The sequence below is a fragment of the Carettochelys insculpta genome, chromosome 2 (genome assembly GCF_033958435.1).
Source record: "Carettochelys insculpta isolate YL-2023 chromosome 2, ASM3395843v1, whole genome shotgun sequence".
Lineage (NCBI taxonomy): Eukaryota > Metazoa > Chordata > Testudines > Carettochelyidae > Carettochelys > Carettochelys insculpta.
In genome coordinates, this window is record NC_134138.1 from 188,079,307 (window position 1) to 188,096,530 (window position 17,224).

At 42.6% G+C, this 17,224-nt stretch overlaps 1 protein-coding gene across 6 annotated transcripts in view; it reads right to left on the minus strand.

Annotated features, from left to right (window-relative positions):
* BBS9 (Bardet-Biedl syndrome 9) overlaps positions 1–17,224 on the minus strand; it is a 547,267-nt gene that overhangs the window by 64,431 nt on the left and 465,612 nt on the right. The window lies entirely within an intron of this gene.

The window sequence follows — 17,224 nt, forward strand, 5'->3', positions numbered from 1 at the left end:
CTGGGCACATGGTGTAAATTCTATATGTTGACGCTTTTAAGAATGAGCCCTGGAAAATGTGAAGTGCAGTAAACAAGATTATCACAGGAAGATGCCTTCACCCCACACAGCGCAGGACATGCTGCTGTCTGGAAGCATGGTCCACACTGCACAGCTGGCACATGGTGTGGTGGGGTGGAAGCTAGTCACATGTTGTGAAGGGGTGGAGGCTAGACTGACAGCCACATGGCGCTAGGTGGGGTGTTGGAAGGCTACGGCCCCATACAAATGTGAAGCTCAGAAAAGAAGTTTCTCGGCCTCTCTTGCTAAATCCTGTACAGGGAAGAAGCCTTCACCCCACACACGGCAGAACATGCTGCTGTCTGCAAGCATGGTCCCCACAGCCCAGTTGCCATGTGGTGTGGTAGGGCAGGGTGGTGACTGGCACACCTGCCATATGGTACCTGAGGGGGGCTAGCCACATGGTGTGGTGGAGTGGGCACCTGGAGTTGGGGGCTGCCCCATACAAATGTGAAGTGCAGAAAATAAGTTTCTTGGCTTCTCTTGCTAAATCCTGTGCAGGGAAGAACCCTTCACCCTGCAGAGGTCAGGACATGCTGCTATCTGCAAGCATGACCCCCACAGCCCAGCCACCATGTGGTGTGGTGGGGCTGGAGCTAGACTGCCTGGCTCTCCTGATGGGTCCATGTTGGGGCTCTTTTGCAACCCTGATAAATCATGGCTAGATGTGATTGCCATGCTGACTAGAAAGAAAATGAATTCAAATTGTAGGGCTTCCAGTTTCCTACCTTCTGCACACCTGGAGAGCAGCGGAGGTGACAGCTGCTAGAAGGGACACATTCCAGGCATTGTGGGACACCTCTGGAGGCCAATAAAATTGATAAAACATAACACTGTTTCCACACTAGCCCTAAGTCAACATTTTAAATTCAAACTTGTCATTACACTGCATCGGGAGGGTGGGGGTGAGAAAGTCAACCTTAGCGTCCACTAATATCAACCTAATGATATTTGCAGTGAAGACAGTCACATTGTAAAATCAAGTTAAGTCACTTAAAATTGACTTCCTCCTCTATTGTAGATATAGCCACAGTGACACAATGGTCAAAATTATGAAGGGATCATGGGAATCATAAGCTACTCCCCTTCCTCTCCTTTAGCTTCTTGAAATATCTTTTCCTGATTTCCCAGCTTGGTGAGCACACCTACAATCTCTCCCTTGTGAACTGGACAAATTACCATGCCAGCTCCATACCTCAGACACACTCCCATATAGAGAAGATATGACGCACTGGATCACCTGGACCTATGAGTAGAGGAAGCTGTGGAAGTATGGCTGCAGACCAGTTGCAGAAACATGGACATCAGCGAAAAGACTGCACAGGAAATAAAGGCATAAAACAGGGATTAGCAGTGCCACATGAAAGCAAATGAACTGTTGCAGGTACATCATAGTCCAGGGAGGCCAACCAGAGATCTCTCAGAGATCACTGTGGATACCTTCAAAGAGCCCAATACACACACCCTTGCCATGAACAATGGGGGAGATGGGGAGGGACAAGCATCAGTGGGCAGCTATGCCATGAGTCAGGATCTTTTCCAGGCTCTGCTGAAGTCTAGTCAGTCCCACCAGACAAGCACGGACAAGCCCACTGAAGTGGAAATAACCTTAGGTAGCTCTGTGCATTCACCTTTTCCTTACAATGTTTAAATATAGAGACAGTGCCAGGCCTATTTTCAGTTTTACTTGAATGAGAAGATATAGCAGTACAGAGATCTAGTTACCTGCTTTTCATTAGCCTGTAGGAATGAGGTAGCAGACATGCAGAACAGTTTCCTTACATATACAGATGTCCAGTGTATCCTCCTGAGAGATTATGATGAAACCTTCATACAATCATAGAACACTAGAACTGGAAGGGACTTCAAGAGGTTATCTACTCCAGTCCCAACACTCACAGCAGACCAAGTACCATCTGGACCATCCCTGATAGATGTCTATCTAACATGCCCTTAAATATTTCCAATGATTGAAAACCCACAACCTCACTAGTCAATATATTCCAGTGTTTAACTACCCTAACAGTTTTTCTTAATGTCCAGCCTAAATCTCTTTTGCTGCAGTTTAAGCCCATTGCTTCTTGTCCTATCCTCAAAGGATAAGAAGAGCAATTTTTCTCCCTTCTCCTTGTAATACTCTTTTAGGTACTTGTAAACCGCTATCATGTCCCCTCTCAGTCTTCCTTTTTCATGAAATACTTTGTGATAGTTTTCCAAAGGCTTCTAGGGATGATCCACCTTACTTCCTTCACAGTAGGACACGTTCCAACTCTACTCCACAGGGATGTAGGCAGGAACAACTGATGTGAACAGGCTAGTGGCACGCAGGCCCCTATGTGGCTTCTGGATGCCAGTAGCAGCTGTGCTCTTTGTGACTTTGTGACCTTCAGGAATGAGATACCAGCTAAAAATCACCAACACCTGAAGAAAACAGTACTCAGGGCTTCTCACACTTAAAAATGCTACAGGGCCTGAACTGCAGCTGTGCCACAATAGTGCTTGAGTATAGACATTACCTATCCCAATGGGAGGGATTCTCCTATCAGTACAGTCACGCTGTCTCTGAGAGGCAGTAGCTAGACTGACGGAAAAATTCTTCCTTCAACTGAGAGACATTTACACAGTATCTTAGGCCCACTAAACTACACTGGTCTGGGGCGTGGATTACAACACCGGAACATTACATAATCACCTTATTTAATACTCTAATGGGAATAAGAGAAGGGAACTGAGAAATTTATGTTCTGTTTGCAGTTACAACAGAAAACAAAATTATAAATCTGTCTGTTTTATCTTTAAGTGCTGTCTTGTCGCTTTGACAGATTCCCCCTCTGTGCCCACAGTATGCTGGACCCTAGTGAGGACAAGAAAGAAGTGGATTGGGGCTGATTTGTTCAGCAAGATCTTACAAGCCAGTGCTTTGCTGGACTGTGAATAGCGGGTGAAGATGGCAGACAACCTGGAAAAGACAAGAGCAGACTGGGGAAAGGCCCAGCAGTTCCAACTCTGAAATGATTTCCCACTGACCAGTAGAAAACCAACATGACAAATCTATAGTGCATGGTTACCATTTCCTTCTCAAATGTCAGTGCAGCTCTCATTCTAGAGTCCCTTCTCCAGAGGGCTGGTCTAAGCTTGGCATAGAAAACAAGAAATGTGACCTTTCACATCTCGATGTTCTGCAGCCACTGTTTGTTGTCCCAAATTATGATGAAATTGCACGAGTCAATGCTTATTTCTCAGGCCCCAAAGTTGTGCTCTGTCTTCTGCAGCACTTCTAAGAATTCAACCAACAATCTTTTACTGGTTTTCGCATTATCCCTCTGCAATTAGTCATCAGAGAATTCACCACGTTCTCCTTTGTTGTAGGTCTTCTCAAAGCTCTTCAACTACTGGATGATCATTTGCCCTGTGTTTGCAACATTCAAGACAATATAGCAGAGCCCTGAAGATTTCATGCTTCTGTTAGAGCTCAGTAAAAACTGCCATGTGGGTATGGGGGATTTTAAAAACGTTATGAAAATTATGGGATACCGATGGCATTATGAATGGAGACAGATGTATGATGGGCCCTAAACCCCTTGCTGCCAGTTGCATCCGAGTGACTTGTTTCTGCACTTACAGTGCATTGCAAAAACTTCCAGGTGCAGGGTGGAAGGGAGTAGCACCTATGAAGCTTTGTGCTCCTTTGTGATGCAAAGCAGCACTAATGCCCCTTTGTACCCTGTTGTGCTCACACAGCGCCAACACATGCAGTCAAATATGCACACATAGAAGTGACAGACTAACTGCGATGGCTTTACAACAATATAACGTACATCAACCAAAGCTTGCAGTGTAGACATGACTTCAGTTTCCCCCAGAGTTCTTTGGCCAAGACAGCTCGTAAGAATGTCCTGGCCCCTCAGCCAGACCACTCTGCAGAGTACTGCCCCATGCAGGACCTCCAAGTCCTTTCTCCTATATTCAAAATAAACATATAAATCAAGCTTTCAGCCTAACCAGGCTCCGCTGCTTTAGGCTGCTCTCTTTTTTCACCTCAGGCTTATGTGGGACCAGCTCCACAGAGCAGCACAGTCCTTTCCCCACTTAGGGTTTCAGGCAAGCTACAGCTCCTCAGGGCCTCTATCTGCAGTCAAGCACCTAGCTCATCTCTTCCCATCGTTCTTTCAGGATCTCTTTACTTCTTCTCCTCTGGGTCTCCTCTTCCTGAGCGGGCTCACGCAGCTCTAAATGCAAAAAAATGCTCACTCTCCCACAGCTGGGCTTTATTTTCAATTAGGCTGACTTCACACCTGAGGCAGGTTAATTGGTCTTCATTTCATATAGACCTCTACTCAGTCTGTGTGGAATACACATCAAATCACAGGGCCATTTTTTCCAAGACTCTACAGTTTATGCACAGGAAGTCCATAGCTGCAAACAAATGGAGTGTTTGACATGCAGTAAGATATGGCGCTTGAATATGCACAGCTTGGGCCCTTTAGGTTTAAATTATTGCTTAGTGGCTTAATAAAGTGACTGACGGAGAGATACAGGGCCAGATCTTTGAGCTTTTAAAGGCTGCTTTGTGCCACTTTGTGATGCACAGCAGCAATAAAGCCAGCTCCAATGGCGAGTGGATGATGCCCTGCATGAAAAGGAATATTTTGTCAGTGTAGGGCCGGCACAGTGGCTCATGCATCTCTCTCCAAGCCATCCTATACAGTGAGGACAGGATTGAATAAGCCTGGGGACAGGGGAGAATATGTCTGGAGTGTCCCTAAAGGGGCTGCTTCAACAGCCTTTCGGGTTATGGTTACCTGTATGTACAAAGGAACTGCCTTGAGGGAAGTGAGCAAAGAGGATAATAATATTTTATTAGTGACAACCCACATAAGTAATAAATAGACACTGTACACAGATTTGCGAGTTCAGATTCCTAGCTTCAGATACAGGAGTGTTACATGCACACAAACAGAATATACACATTTAGCAGATCATAACTTTTCAAATGATACCTTACAAGAGTGTTTTGCATAAAGCCTCTTCCAGTTTTGTATATTCTTAAACGTTTTCATAAAGCATAAGGAAGGCCCTGTGACAACATCCACATAACTTGCTCCCACATATCACAGTGACTAGAGTGCCTTACATATGTCTATAATAAACCCATGACCAAAGTGATAACTATATATGAATATTTTTCTGTAACACTTGTACAAGTCTACACTGATAATCAGTTCATTATAATAAAACTGTGAAAATAGAAGGCATGTCTCAATAGTGATATCAGAGTATCTACCCATCCTATACAGTTTATACTACATATTCAAGTAGTCTCCTAAAATATAGAGTTCAACAGGGTTGGGCGAAAAGGCTTTCTTGAAGGATTTCTCTCTCAGAAATTCCCCTTTACAGGACAAGTAGTAATGTACTTTCACTCGGGCTGTTTTTAACATCTATTGACCATAACTTCTAAGATTGACAATCAAAGTATTTTTGCCTTTTCTCAATCTTTTCAACTTATCAGAGAAAGAAATTTTGGGTTATGGTTCATTTCTCCGCAAGTGGCTAGAAGCCACATTATATCACTGTTCTCCACTATAGATTCTCTTGTTCTCTTTTTCTCTATTTATAAATGAAAACAGATGATCTCAATAAAAATAAATTCACTGAATTATGGTTTCCTTTATTCTAGTGGCATAGAAGTTTATATATAATTGGCACATAATTTCTTCCAGTGGTTTAAACTTTTTTTTTAACTTGAAAAGGAACCATTCTTTTTAAGAACTTGATGGTTTCATTTCAATCCAGTCTGTCATATTTTCTGATGTTAGCAAATCAGTTGGCTGAATAGCACTGAATTGCAACACCATCCAAAAATCAGCAGAGTTCCAAAGCTTACCTTTTCTAATTCAATCATAAACCTGAAGCCTAGATTATAGCAGTAGATTGAGACGAGTGGTTTATCAGCAGTACAGGCATAAAACTTGGAATCAGATTTCTCTCTCGCTTAAATGAACGTAAATCCAGAACTTGGCTCTTAATTCTGTGAAGACATGCCTTGTGAGACATACCCCTCTGTATATTTAAAGTTAAAAGTGAAATGCATCTTAAAAGTTTAGCATTTTGGTCTTCTGCTACCACTCTGATGCCAAAAAACTGTCCATAGTTGTATTTAGTTAGGTATGGGTCAAGCAACATACAATTCGCAAGTCTATTACGTATTCCATGGACAAAGCTAGTGAATGTCAATTTCAATAACTGACTGGCAGGCAAATGTAACAAATCCACTGTTATTTTTCCATTGGTCTTGAATTACAGTAAACTTTGCAAAAGGAAAGATCTTTCAACTTGGCTCCAAAACACAGGGCCAGATCCTCATCACATGGAAGCCAGTTTACTTCAGTGGAGCTACACAGTTATACCCATGAAGGATATGGGCTGTGATGTTTTTTGGGGCCCACAGCTCTTTTACTATCACAAATTGCTTTTATAAAAGGGAAAAAACTAAGGTGTTCTTTAGATGTCATCCAACATGGATTGTATGCGGACAACGTTCCTATTATATCATTGTAAAGAAAAAGATAACTGTGCGTGTCCATTGTTTCAGCAAGCATCTGAAAAGATCTTTCATGTTTACTTTACCACAATTTACTTAAAGCAAAAAGAAGGAAACTTTCAGATTTATTATTGTATATAGCAGAGGTCAGCAACCCCTGGGACATGCACCAAGAGTGGCACACGAGCCAATTTTCATCGGCACACAAGGCGGGAGCTCAGCCCTACCCCTCCTCCCTCATGGAGCTTGCTCAAAGCCATGCCGCCTGTGGATTAACAAAAGACCAGCTAACGCTACCAACCACCATCTAAATGGTTAAGCTCTGCATTTAAGTTTCATTATCAATGAAGCTGTTGAAAGTAGGACTATTAGTGACTTTAAAAAGTATCACTGGTGCTCAAACCATACATAGAGGTCAAAAGGTCAAAGTTCAGCACTCCACCTCAGAAAGGTTGCCAACCCCTGGTACAGAGCTTACGTAATGCAGAAACAACCACGAGCTCATTCCCTACTATCACATTAAGAAATAACTGACTTTTACCAATCCCGCTCTACTTCAACCTACATGAAACTTGCTCCACTTTTCTCATGAAACGTAAATTCACTTGATAGTGTGCACATTCTGGGCCTTCTAAAAGTCTCACATATTAGGGTGCATAATCAAATTGGGAAGATGTAATAAAGTAACATACAGTGAACCAGAGCCTGCATCCTTTAGAGTCAACTGCAAATGCAACCACTGACCAAAACAGCAAAATTAAGCAAGCTGAATGTCGATAAAGAATCTCTCACTAATTTTCACATGGAATTTTCAAGTTTTGAAATTCCGTACTAGTAGAAGCAAGTTCACATTATTTGGCAATAAATATTTTCTCAAACAGCTCCCAGTCTCCTCAGCTTAAGCTACTCTCAGCTTTTTCTGCTCTCAGATCTGTCCCTGGTTCTCCTCCTACTCTGGCTGTGATGGTTAATACTGTTGGTGACCAGTCTGAAGATGTGGAAATGCATGATATAATCAGGACAGGAGAGACAGATAAGCTAGAGATTCTGGATAAGCCCCCATGCTTCTTTCTTTGGCAGATCATTTCAAATCAATGTTTGTTTATATGTTTTCACTGAAACAAATAAGGAATATGAATTTACTCCTTTAAGATAATACAGGTGCCTAAAGGCTGCAGTGTTCAATTTTAAGGTTACATTTACTTATATGTATTGTGGCAGACCATAAGTTGCAGCCAGCAAATGTCTGAGGGAGGATGAACATTTTGGGTGCTGGAGGAACTCCTTTTTGTTCCCCTTCTAAGTTCCCAGCGGGTGCAGACCTGCAGGCTGGATAGGCTGCTAGGGCTCATTAGGAGTCAGCCAGCAGCTGCTTGCAATTAAGCACCTGCTACCAGTTAAGGCCTCCAGGCAGCAGGGCAGAAGAGCGGTGCCCAGACAGGAGGAGGCTGGACGGTTCTGACAAGGGCAGAGAAGAACAGGCCTGAGTGAAGCTGAGGGATGCCAGCCACCAGGCACCAGAGGGAAGTGGTGGGGGCAGAGGCCCAGGGAAAGGTTGCTGCTGTGGAGCAGGGGCAGAAGTCCTGCTAGCTCCCTCTCTTCCTAGGGTCCCTGGGCTGGAGTCCAGGGCAGTGGGTGGGACTGGACTCCCCCCGCCCTTCCCCTGGAGGGGTACCCAACTTGCCCCAAACTGGGGTGGCCCGAGACCAGTGGAGAGGGCCCGTTCAAGACTGGCCTATGATGAAAATGACTTGATAAAGGGAGACCGTTGCCTTTGGGAAGCCCCAGGGCAACAAAGGGGCCTCTCTGAGTCTCTGAGGCACACAAGGGGCCACTTGGAAATGCAGGACCCCTAAGGAACAGACAAGGGGTCTGTCCAGTATATGTGTGTGTGTATATCTATATATAGTGAAGGAATGCACTGTAACTGCCTTCACTGCAATTGTAACTTTTAGGTTTTAAGTGAACTAGTGCTTTCCATCACAAACAGATTGCCAGTTACCTTGAGAGGAATTTTTTTGACTCTTTAATCTTTTCCCATTAAAAATGAATTAGTTTTAGAAAATTTTAACAGTACGAACAAATGTTTTGCATGTGAACACGGGAATCCTACTTCTCAGTTCATTTATATCATGCAGACAAACATACCCTGTATTACAAAGCACACCTTGTTGTGTGGTATAACTTGCAAAAATATTATCACAGCAAATTTATAACATACCATTAGCAATAGGATAATAAACATGGTTAACAAAAGTTCTGCAGTTGGCAAGGTCATTGCTCCATCTTATATTGAGCTAGTGTCAAGTTAAGATAAACTCACTTCTTTAATTAAAAAATCCTAATCCCAGGGGATTATAGATTTCTAAATGTGAAACTTTTTCAGTAGAAACAATCAGAGGAAGCAGCAAAAAGGAAATGAACAGAAGCAGATTTTTTTCCTATTTTACCTGTTAGGAAAGCCATTTTTATTTCTTACACTTCATCATATGTCAAAAGCTGCGTCTACACGTGCACGCTACTTCGAAGTAGCGGCACCAACTTCGACGTTAGGCGGCGAGACGTCGAAGTCGCTAACCTCATGAGGAGATAGGAATAGCGCCCTACTTCGACGTTCAACGTCGAAGTAGGGACCGTGTAGACGATCCGCGTCCCGCAACGTCGAAATTGCTGGGTCCTCCATGGCGGCCATCAGCTGGGGGGTTGAGAGATGCTCTCTCTCCAGCCCCTGCGGGGCTCTATGGTCACCGTGGGCAGCAGCCCTTAGCCCAGGGCTTCTGGCTGCTTCTGCGGCAGCTGGGGATCTATGCTGCAGGCACAGGGTCTGCAACCAGTTGTCAGCTCTGTGTGTCTTGTGTTGTTTAGTGCAACTGTGTCTGGGAGGGGCCCTTTAAGGGAGCGGCTTGCTGTTGAGTCCGCCCTGTGACCCTGTCTGCAGCTGTGCCTGGCATCCCTATTTCGATGTGTGCTACTTTGACGTGTAGACGTTCCCTCGCTGCGCCTATTTCGATGTTGGGCTGAGCAACGTCGAAGTTGAACATCGACGTTGCTGGCCCTGGAGGACGTGTAGACGTTATTCATCGAAATAGACTATTTCGATGTCGAAACATCGAAATAAGCTATTTCGATGTTGGCTGCACGTGTAGACGTAGCCAAAATGGCCCAGTTAAGAAATGTATTATCTCCTGAATTTATCATTTCAAGAAAAAAAAAACTAAAACTAAAGTTCTGTGCAATGCCAAGCTATAAGCTACTAAGAAAATGTGTTTCCCTGACTCAGAGACCACAAAAAATAAAAACAAAATATAACAAAAGGGATAAAATTGAAAAAGTGAGCTACATAAAACTGACCAATTCAGAAAAATCTAAATCTTACCAGAATTCATTATCCACTGCCATCCCTGAGAGAACATGGGCCTTTATGTGTACTACTAATGAGAAAAATCACCACCACCTTCTAAGACATACAACTAACTACACTCATCCCTTGCTATACAAGCACAATTAGTTCCCAACTTTCTGCTCATAGGTGAAAACTCATAACAGGGACACTAAATTTCCATTAAAATATGGGTAAAAGTCTCTGATAGGTCTGATTGGTTCCAAGTGCTTGGAGTGGCGGCAGGTGGGGCTGCTTTTGAAAGGTAAATGAACCTGGGGTTGTGCAGGGGTTAAAGGCTGAGAGCAGTTTGCGGAGATGAGTGGGAGGGAGGGTTAAAACCTGGTGGCGGGTTGGGTCTGGGGGCAGGGGGTGGATTTCAGACTCCTACAGGTTGGGTTTGCGGGACTGGCCAGTGGGGGTTAAGGCTGTGATGGCTTTGGTCTGCAGGGCTGGTGCGGGGGAGGGGGGAGTTTAAGGCTGTGACAGTTTTGGTCTGCGGGGCCAGCAGGTTACGCTGCTGTGGTTTAGGTGTGTGGGGCTGGTGGGGGGAGGGTTAAGGTTGTGGCCATTTGGGGTCTGTGAGGCTGACGGGGAGGGTTAACTTGCGGTTGTTTGGGTGCGTGGGGCTGGTGGGGGGTGGTTAGGTTGTGGTCGTTTGGGTGCGCAGTGCTGGCAGGGGTGGGGTTTAGGTTGCAGTGGTTTAGGTCTGCAGGGCCAGTGGAGGGTATTAAGGTTGCAGTGGTTTGGGTGCTCAGGGCCAGCAGGGGTCGGGGTTTAAGGTTGTGGCAGTTTGTGCAGGGCCAGCAGGGGGTTTAGGTTTTGGAGGTTTGGGTGCATGGGACCAGCGGGGTGTGGGGAGGGAAAGGTTGCAGTGGTTTGGGGACTGTGGGGCCAGTGGGGGGGTCGAGCTGCGGCAGGTTGGGGCCACGGGGCCAGTGGAGGGGTCAGGCTGCAACGGGTTGGAGCTCCAGGGTGGGGATTAGGCTCGTATTAGTGTGAGGAGTTCACTTGTCCAGTGAACACAAGGTAAGTATATGTGTCCCTCATTTAAGTGAGTACTCGTAAATGAAGTACTCATTTAATGAGGGATGAGTGTACCCCGTACTTGTCTTCTCCTTAGCGTACACACGTGCCTCAGGTAACGTGTGACCAAGATTCATTATTGAATCTGGTCCACTTACTGAATCATTAGCTTTCCCAACCAGGCACGGGTACTGATGGGGAGTATGATGTGAACTTTCATATACCTCCTGCCCCTGCTCCTCCTCAGACCTATTGTTACATCTCCAAACTTACATTATGAGGCAAAATTTTTGAAAAAGTGCACTGCACACTATGGACATCGTGTTAGTAGCACTAAATGACAGCTTCCTTATAACTATAAATACTGGCTGTATCTTCCTACTCATTCTACTAGATCGCTCTACAGTCTTCTGACTTGGTAGTTCACAAGGTTTCCAGCCTTCATAATACAAAGGAAGTAGATGGTGTGGTGTTAACATGTGTCCAATTGTTCATTTTTGGCAGAACCCAGACGGTAGTGATGAGTAGCAGTTCCTTTCCTATGCACAGATTTTCATCTACAGGTGAAAAGGTTTTTTAACTCTTTTCTCTCAGCAATCATCCTGAGACTCTCATTGCAAGAAGGCAGAAACATTAATAAGGTTTCAAGAAGGATTTGGCATTTAGCTGGGCTTGGCCATGAGAATACTTATGCAATTATCTTGATTTATCAGTGGAATAACTCACGAGTAAAATTACTAATCTATGTAAGTGCTTGAAAGATCAGGCTCTAAGGTTCTTCATGTTCTGCAGCCTCCACAAAATGTGGTGATTGTTTCATTCTTCAGTTCTCAGTCACATAGCTTTTCTGTATATGTGAAAGAGTTCATGTGTCATTTGGTGACATCGTACAGCAGGGGATGAATCATGTCTGGTCTCCCCTCCGCACCCCTTGATCTTCTAAAGTGATAGGGAAGGAGACTAGTCAAGTGTGCAGACCAGAAAATTACCAGAACAGTTAGTCTTTGATGTCTCATTCAGGAGTTTGTCAGAGACATTGTAAGAAAGCCAAAATTAGGTATGTGGCTGAACTTAGGCAAGCTGGCTCATTCAGTACAGTACAAATAAAGGTTTTAATTCAGAAACCCTGTAGAATATAGTAACAATTGTTATAAACCTGAGACAGAAGCATAATATTTACTCTTGAATTTAAACAACATTACCAGCCCTCGTTATAATTATTTGATTTGAACACATGAAAAACCTGCATAAACATGATTAGGTACATCATGAGCATAATGACACACAGATAGAAGCATTTAAGAGTTGCAAATTCTTTTCTTCTTCTGTAAAGACTTGAATTCATAATCCTAGAGATCTCTGGTATACACTGAACTCTGCTACAGAGGTGGTACATGAACTTGGGTGGTCATTTTAATTTCTCTCAGCTTATCTCAGCTTTTCCTGTGAGTTTGCCTCAGAGGTGCTTGCTCCAGGTAGTACAGAACATTAACCCTCAGTAGACTAATTAGCACTTGATGAAAGTGATTTAACTTATTGCTATAACCTAATTAAATTACCCTATATTGCAGTGTTGACTAGTAAATTGGGAATCCCAGTAGCAATACCAGGAAAGGTGTTAGAAGGCTGGTACATGAAGATCTGCAGTTACTGGACTACAGTACTTTTAGCTGACTACGTAAGCATGTTCAGGGGCATATCTGCACTATGAGGAAGATTGACTGTGGTGGCATCTAACTTTCGGAGTTTGATTTAGTGTGCCTGGTTAAATTGAACTCAGAGGGCTCCCCCATTGGCACTGGTACTCCTGTGTCTTGCGAGGAGCAAGGAAAGTTGACTGGACCTCCAACAGTGGAGACGATGCAGAAGCTCAAATTAAGGTACATTGATTGCAACTATGTAATTAAAGTTGCATATCTGAGTTGCATATCTGAATCCAACCTTCCCTTTTAGTGTAGACCTGGCCTTAGATGATGCTAGAGCTTGCTGCTAAATGTACAAAATACCTTTTTAATGACAAGTTTAAACCCTAAAAGCAATGGCTTGCACGAAAGCCACCAATGGGATCCTTTCTGCTGAAACCAACAGAGTTGCATGAACCCATCACCTGCCTTACACAAAAGTGTTAGGGAAATGTTGTAAACCAGCTTTCACAGACAAAAATGGTAGACAAGGGACATAAGGTGATTCCTTATTAACTTGAACTGACTGCTCATGCTGCTTTTTGCAGTTGAGAAGGGGAAGTTAGCCCCACAAAGCCACTATGTTTCCATCCCCACTATGTGGGTATGTAGAAAGGGATAGGATGGGGAGAGGAAGGGAAGCCTTAGCTCCACTGCCCAGTCAGCATTGTAGTTTGTGCCAGCTAGTTCAGACATACACTGCATGGGGTACTGACCAGGAGCAACTTACTTCTTCCATGGAACAGCAGGGAGATTGGGGTGAAGTGTAGATTAACAAAGTCACAATCTCCCTCACAAAATGCTCCAAACCACGACCTAGCAGCTATTCTGTAGTTTGGGCAGTCCATTAAAGCTATACACATATTGTTTTTCTCAGGCAGTCTTTACTTCTATGTGCAGGATTATTTGGACTTTAGTGGGAGCTGAGCATGGCCAGCCTTCAGGAGCTTTCCAAGGTCTTGTGTGATCAAGTTCCAAAACTATTTCTACCAGGGGCCTGCAACTCTTACAGCAGGCTTATAAAATTTTTTTCTGAATAAAAATGAAATACATGAAGATCTGAAAATAAGAGCCGATAGACTTTTCAAAGTAGCTGTACACAGCTGACATATATTTATAGTCCGATATAAAGAATGCTTTAAATTAGCACTACAGGTTGGCCCTTCCTGATCTATCACCCTCAGAAATGACCAGTCCTGAATCAGGAATTTGGCCAGACCAGGGGAGGTCAAAACAGGCCCCTCTGCTGCTGGCCTCAGCACTCCACTCATGGCGGACTGCTGGCCTCTCGGCCCCTGGACTCCCCTCCAGGCTGCTGGCCACAGCCACCAGGCTCCACCAAGCTCCCAGCCAAGCTTTCTGCTGCCAAGTTCCTGGCCACCCAGCTCCACTGGCAGCCATTGCCCCCACTACCGGCTGACTTGCTGCCATCCTCTCTAGTCTAGGACTTCATGGTTCAGCAACATCTGTGGTGCAGCATCCTCAGAGATCCCATGTGTGCTGTGGAGTTGGAGCACTCATGTGGAAAAACTATCGAGCAGGAGCACGGATGTTACTGAATCAGAGTCCCAGACTAGAGAGGTTCAACCTGTAGTTATGCTTTCTGTCCACTCTTTGGAATACAGATATGTGAAGTTTGAAGGCAACCTGCAGAGCCCATTCTCTGAGCTCCTATTGGGGTACTTCACATTTAAAGTATTATCACGTACATTTTTAAAAACATCTGTGATCCTGAAAGTTCTTATATAGACGGAAGAAGCAGCACTCCTCCAAAAGTGGAACCACTACCCAATTTTCTTTCTATTTTAAATTAAAGCTTCTTTTGAGTTTTACGAACCTAAAGAGTTGTCTTATATTGAATAGGAAATTACTCTATACCCGCAATATGACAAGGAATACCTACAACACAGAAGTTCATCATACAGAAGGTTGGTACCTTCAGTCAAATACACACCACAGGAGTCATAATGAAGCATCACTGTATACAAGAAAAATACATTTCAATAATGGTAAAAGATTTTAAAATACTAAAAAAGGTTCATTATATACCATATTAGTTAATCTCTGTTTAAAAAAAATAGGGATGTCCCTATTTCCTAGAGAATATATATATATTATTCCTTTTAGTACAAATAATATTAAGTAAAGTTCTGGTTTTTGTTTTTCAGGTCCCTCCTCCCCCACCAAAAAAAAAGGTAAATAATCTACTCTTGAAAATCTGTGAAAGATTTTGATAAGTGCAGAATACTAGGAAATCTAAAAGGGTCTCTTTTAAGGCTGAGAAAGAGATAGGATGTAAATAAAATTCATATCTACATCAATTAGAATGCACAACATTATTTGTGAAGTGGGTGGCAGGCACAGCTGAAGTATAAGAGTTTATATGTGTGTCTCTGACAAACCTTCAAAATTAAAAAAGCTCCTGAAACAACTGGAACATCTACTGTCAGTTCTGAAATCCTCTAAACATAGTTTTCAGATCCTTCAAGTTGAATATCTTCATTTCACACTCATATTACAGTGGTGGCATATGTGCATGTTATTACACTACAGAGATGTCTTTCTGACATTCTAAGAGTTCATATTTCCAGTTTCCAAAGAAACAATGGCTTCTGATTATCAGCTAACCAATATAATGTGGCATGGTAGTGCTGTTGTGAAATTATATGCATCGCTAATATACTTCTTAAAGTAAGGCCAATATTTTCCTTATATCTGGCATTTATGCTATAGATTTTTACACAAACATCTCTATAAATTCTTTCACATTATTTCTTCCATAAATCAGATCTAAGAGCATTTTGAGTACCATAGCTACACACAATCTTTTTGTAGAATTCCATTTAAAGGTCAACTATGCTTGTTAAGATTTTTAAGGTGTCTGTTCCATTTAAATTGAGTTAAAAAAAATGGAATGGAAACTACTAAGAGAGAACAATCCCACATAAATGAAAACCATGTGCAAACGTTCAATAGGCCAACTATGTAAAAACGTGTCATATACTGTGTTTATATATATGTTATTTACAGACAAGATTTGTAGTGGGATTATATTGATTTCCTGGTGCACATGAATGTTCATCTATCTGTGCCATTGTACCATTTTGTATATGTTAAACCCCTTTCTTGAGATTTAAATATAGAAACTATAACTGCTTCTTTCAAAAGATAATTTTAACTTGTACTTAATTTATAATCTATTTTGTTTGGAAATAAATCTAGTTACCCATAAAGTCTATTTGCAGATAGCACCCGCATATAACAAAGCAAATCAACCCCCGCAGATGTGAAAACCTGTGAACTTTGGATCCAGTTCTGAATTTTGTAGCACTGGAACATGAGAAATCAGAAATGGTGGCTTCAAAATTGCACCCCATTAAGATAATTTCCATCAGACCTGGAATGTACATTGTCCAGTTTCTTAGTAGCTGAGAGTTCAAATGCTGGAGGACAGCATGTAGGTGGCACAAGGAAAGAGCTTGAAGACAGTCCTGATACAACAAAGCACTTAAATATGATTTAATTTTTGTGTACACACTCTAAGATGTATGCAGTAGAGAAAACAATGTTTATCAACAGAAAAAAATTGAAGGTACCAACGATATCACAGAATGATGCATTTGCTTATGTTTCTCATAACTGGTTAGCAGAGCATTCAGCATACAAATGTGCCTCATCTTCATTTTGCTTTAGTGATTGCCTTTAAATATGGATGAGTAAATGTGGCTACAATACCGTACATTTTTGGTTTTCATTTTTCAATTTTTAGCCAAATGTGAAAGCCCACATCCTATCTATAACAAAACAAATGAAAGTATAATCGCCTTTCAAAGAAAGTGCTGTAACTTGGAATTAAGGGCTTTGTTTCCCAAATAAACTGAAGAAGAAGAAGTACAGCTGAGTACAATTTAGAGCCTGATTTTCAAACCAAGTCTCTGTTTTTTCAGGCATAATTTGCACCTGTACCGACTTGCCAGGAAAAAGCCTGAATAAACTGAGCACAAATACAGAGATTTTGAAAATCATGCTCTATTTTCCATTTTGACCAGGCTACTTCTCTTTCTGCATTGCAATCTGTTCTTGCGATGTAGAAAAAGGTGGCCAAACTTCTTATACACTGTATATATAAAATGTAGCAATGAGGCACAAAAAATGAACATTGATAAATTAGGTCAAATAAAGATCATAATCCAAACTTTGGGGCAGTTCCACAGCCAGAATAGATCAGAATATAAGGCCATTTATCATTAGAAGAGGTGACACAGAACACCCTGGATAATAAAATCCTAAACCAGATCCTCCAGTGGTGGAGAATGGCATAGCTCCATGATTTAGGATTGTCTCTCAAAGAATTGAAGTCCCAAGCACTTAGATCTTCAGCTGCTGGCAACAGATGTGGTTCAACTAAACTATAACGCAGCTACAACGAGCTGAGATTTTGACCCTGGTTGCTTTGTAAAGAACACATTAGAATCTAAACTCTGCTGGTTGGGCCTTCTCTTTTTTAGTCTAACCACTTGCTACTGGACAGAT